The 4,442-nt window shown below is 43.6% G+C and overlaps 1 pseudogene; it reads left to right on the plus strand.

Moving 5' to 3' along the window:
• Positions 1-2,644: 2,644 nt before the first annotated feature.
• The window catches only part of LOC109482171, a 14,546-nt pseudogene continuing 12,748 nt past the window's right edge, over positions 2,645-4,442 (plus strand).

Below are 4,442 nucleotides of genomic sequence, written 5' to 3' on the forward strand. Positions count from 1 at the left end.
TTTCTTTTTTTTTTGGAATTGCAGGTCAATTCTTTTACAATCTCCAAAGGAGGCTATCTCAAGTATGAGCATACAGAATCTGAGATTATCGCGATTTTTTGTCGCCACCCCATCAAGCCTTGTGTCCTCTCTGACCAATGGATAGAGCCTGGTCAATTTGATACTGTCTTTAAGTAACGTTACCCTAGGATCTTCTTCGAGAGTAAACATCTACATCTGTTGGGTAATCAGGTAGCGAGACTTAACCTCTGCCAGGGAGTACTTCCGGGTCACGGCATCGCGTCTTCCTGTCCCGCAAGAACGCGGCATCTTGAGCAGTTTTCCGTCTTTGGAGGAGTTTTGCAGTGATTCAACAGGCGACTCGGCCCGGACTGTGTATCAACTAACTTCCAGGTAGGAAAAGTCGGCATGTAGTTGGTATTCAGAGGTTTGTATAGTTGGCAAACAACGATTCATAATATTTGTGTGGCGCCGTGCGTTTGGGCCAGCGCCAGTGTGCGTGTGATCTCGGCCGTGCTGGAGATTCAAACATTTTGAATCTCCTTGTTTCGGTGCAGCTGCGCAAAGAAAAGACTTAGTGTTGATGTGACATTGTCTGAGAAATTTGTGGATTCTACGTTTGAATGTTTGGTTCCCAAATTATTGTTTATAGAAGTAAGGAGCTGCCGCCTGGAAGTTGGTAACGTAAACAGAGTGAGGGTCAGTAGGGGGTTACGAGATTATGTTGTGTGTCGCTTTGAAAAGGAGCCAAAATAGTCCCGCAATCCCCTGTTCAATTTTACGAACCGAGTAAACAAAAATACTGTTATGAAGGGATTCTGGTGTTGCCGATAAGGAAAGTTTTAATCCGAGACAAAATTATGTAATCCTGAGTATGCAGTAAACCCCTACGCGAGCCCCGACAAATTCTCACATCTGGATTCCATCCCGCCCTGACGCCAGACGGGAGAGTGTGAAAACAGCGGGACGGTTCATTAATAGTGGGAGGGTGTAAAAACTCTCTCACTACAACTTTTGACATACCGGTAGTTATTTAATTGCTACAATATATTATACAGTACGAAGGAGGTTTAAAAAGAAAGTACTCAGTACTAGTATTTTTGCCATTACATTGTCATTGGCAGTTGAGTATCCATACGCAATTGAGGTATGGATTGCAAAACCATGCCAGGATTTATACAAAACGATCGTCTACAAACACGTCACAAATAAGTCGAAGCTCACACCCTTGCATGATACATTTAAAGACCAAGGGACAGTTCACTTAACTGTTGCAATGTTACCCTCAAAAAAGCTGCATAGCATCGGTAACAACATGATACAACATAATACTTCTGTATAATGTCCTTGGTAACAACATACAGTAAAGACAGCTCACTATTAGCCTGGGTTCCAAACCCATAGCACACTGGACACAAAGTATCTCAGTGGGCTCACCCAAGCTATTGAATGTTTGGCTCCCAAATCTCCCAATCCAGTTTGCAATTTTACGGACCGAATACAAAAGTTAACTGTTATAAAGGGATTCTGCTGTTGGTGATGATCATGAGGAAAGGGTTTATTTAAAACTTAACTGATCCTGAGTATACTGTAAACCCCTACGTGAGTCCCGCCTAATTCTTACATCTGGACTCCATCCCGCCCTGACGCCAGACGGGACAGTGCGAAAACTACGGGACGGTACATTTTTGACGGGGGGGTGGGGGGGGGGTGTACAACTTTAAATTCCCGGTTTTTGTATCTTTTGTCCTGAATATGCTATGGTCTTGAGTCTTGACTTGTCAGGAATAAGTGGTGTGGGTTTGGTCCCCCTAGCAGCTTGTTCTGGAACTGCATCGGACTTTCTGGCGAAACCTTTAAAAGCCAAAAAATGCAGATGGGAACAACGTATTTTCATCATTTTTGGTGTGTAGGTAGCTGAGGGAGAGTTGTACATAATTAAATACAATTTTTGCAAATGACTTAATTTGCATAATTAATGAGGACATGAAAAGGAGAGGAATTTTACACTCAAAATATTGTCATTTGAATTTAGAAAACCATGAATTTAACTAGATTATGCTAATTTCCATAGTGAGACAAATAAAAAGTATTTACAAAAACTCACATATTTCATGGAGATATGAGATCTACGAATTCTTGTTTGTAGTGCTACTCAACTATACATATTTCAGCACATTTTATCTCTTGTTTAATGTTATTTACAGCGCTTGATTCAGCTCTAGTTGAGATGGCGACAAGAGGGATCATAAAAGGTTTGGATGACATCATGACAGGATCGGTAGGGGGTTCTGCCAACACCGTTTTCACCGGGCAAGGAGGATCAGCAGGAGGTTCTGCCAACACTGTTTCCAGCTGGCAAGGAGGATCAGCAGGGGGTTCTGCCAACACCGTTTTCACCTGGCAAGGAGGATCAACAGGAGGTTCTGCCAACACTGTTTTCAGCTGGCAAGGAGAAAGCTTTGGGGAGTCTGGAGGGAGGCAGGACAAAGCTGGGAAAGTGTTCAGCTGTGAGGAGTGTGGCAAGCAGTTTGGTTGTCTTAGTGCTCTGAAGACACACATGCGGACTCACACTGGGGAGAAACCCTACAGGTGTGGGGAGTGCAGCAAGCAGTTCAGTGTGCTGTGTAATCTGAAGAGACACATGCGGACTCACACAGGGGAGAAACCCTACAGGTGTGAGGAGTGTAGCAAGCAGTTCAACTGTCTTAGTGCTCTGAAGACACACATGCGGACTCACACTGGGGAGAAACCCTACATGTGTGAAGAGTGTGTCAGGCAGTTCAGTCAGCTCGGAAGTCTAAAGACCCACATGCGGACTCACACTGGGGAGAAACCCTACAGGTGTGAGGAGTGTGCCAAGCAGTTCAGTTGTCTTAGTGCTCTGAAGACACACATGCGGACTCACACTGGGGAGAAGCCCTATATGTGTGGGGAATGTAACAGGCAGTTCAATCGGCTGGGTAGTCTGAAGAGGCACATGCGGACTCACACAAGGGACAAACCCTACAGGTGTGAGGAGTGCAGCAGGCAGTTTAGTGAGCTTGGAACTCTGAAGAAACACATGCGGACTCACACAGGGGAGAAACCCTACAGATGTGGGGAGTGCAGCAGGCAGTTCAGAGAGCTGGGTAATCTCAAGACACACATGCGGACTCACACAGGTGAAAAACCTTACAGGTGTGATGAGTGCAGCAGGCAGTTCAGTGTGCTGGGTCAGTTAAAGACACACATGCGGACTCACACAGGTGAGAAACCCTACAAATGTGAAGAGTGCAGCAGGCAGTTCAGTGAGCTGGGTAATCTGAAGAAACACATGCGGACTCACACAGGGGAGAACCCTACAGGTGTGAGGATTGTAGCAGGCAGTTCAGTGTGCTGTGTAATCTGAAGAAACACATGCGGACTCACACAGGTGAGAAACCCTAAATGTGTGAGGAGTGCATCAGGCAGTTCAGTGTGCTGTGTAATCTAAGGTGACACATGCGGACTCACTTGTGAGAAACCCTACAGGTGTGACTGAGGAGTTGAGATGTGAGCCTAGTTAAATCAAACAGGGAAGAAACTCTAAGTGTGAGGAGTGCAGCAGACTGTTAAGTCACCTGGGTCATTGCAAGAGACACGCGCAAACTCTAGTGGGCGATTTGTTGTGTGCAAGAAGGTGAATCATGTGAAACCAGACAAGAAAAAACTCATGGATGGAAGACATGGTGTTGTCCATATGTTGTATAGGACAACACCACGAGCAAGTTGAGTATTCAGGGCGAGTTTTACATAAGATCTTGTTCATTTTCCGTAGTATTAGAAATCAAGCTGGTAAAGGAAAGTCCATGTATTAGCTCTTCATGATGTACTTTAGTCACTACTTTAAACTGTATGTAAAGTTTGGTTAAGTGCCTTTCACAGAATATATTGTTCCTTGGAAACGTCATACTGCACGCGGTACATCTGGTTTGTAGCATGCCATGATATAGCATAACTGATATAGGGGATGTGAAATACAGTATATCAAGCTAACTAACATAAATTCGTTTGTTTAAGTTCTTTTGTTATAGAAGATTATAGTGGTTTTTATAGATGGAATACCATTCAATATTAGCATGTTATTGTTTATTCTGGTAACCTAGATATTTATAGAATCAGTTTATTTACTATATTAGTTTCTTGTTTCTTGAATAATGGTTGCGGTTATAGAATTAGTGCTTGTGTTTAGAAATACGTTTGTTGCTGATATTCTACTGTGTTACATTTTGTAGCAATACAACCAACAGGTACTTGTTATAGCGCCTAGTATTTACTCTTATAGTCTTAAGTAATGTATCTACGTACTCCACATAACACAGCTGCTATTGAAGACCGGAATACTCGTCTTCTCCATACATTAAAAGCTGGACATACGACATACGAAACACCTCCTAGACTGACGCTGGTGTCTAGATTCC

This window comes from Branchiostoma belcheri, unplaced genomic scaffold (genome assembly GCF_001625305.1).
Source record: "Branchiostoma belcheri isolate BF01 breed outbred unplaced genomic scaffold, Haploidv18h27 scaffold594, whole genome shotgun sequence".
Classification (NCBI taxonomy): domain Eukaryota; kingdom Metazoa; phylum Chordata; class Leptocardii; order Amphioxiformes; family Branchiostomatidae; genus Branchiostoma; species Branchiostoma belcheri.